Source organism: Eimeria mitis, genomic scaffold (genome assembly GCF_000499745.2).
Source record: "Eimeria mitis Houghton genomic scaffold, Emh_scaff45, whole genome shotgun sequence".
NCBI classification, from domain to species: domain Eukaryota; phylum Apicomplexa; class Conoidasida; order Eucoccidiorida; family Eimeriidae; genus Eimeria; species Eimeria mitis.
In genome coordinates, this window is record NW_013572817.1 from 49,933 (window position 1) to 50,357 (window position 425).

The window sequence follows — 425 nt, forward strand, 5'->3', positions numbered from 1 at the left end:
AGGAGATAGGCCGCATTCTAGATAGCGTTGCTGCTGCTTTTGCTGCTGCTGCTTCTGCTGCTGCTGCTGCTGCTGCTGCTTCTGCTGCTGCTGCTTGAACGTAGCCCGAGACCGCATCAAGTCCGCAAAGACAGAAGACACCAAAGACATGTCTTCATCAGACACCAGCAGCTGCTGTATGTACACCTGGCACTGCTCGCTGCAGCAGATAAACACAGCTGCATGCAGCAGCAAAATATCCAGCAGCAGCAGCAACCCAGGCCCAGTCGTAGCAGCCAGCACAACCTGCTGCAGCAGCAGCACCTGCAGCAGCAGGAGTAGCAGCTGCAGCAGCAACAGCAGCTGCAGCAGCAGCAGCAACAGTAGCTGCAGTAGTAGTAGCAGCAGCAGCAGCAGCAGCAGCAGCAGCAGCAGCAGATGCTGCA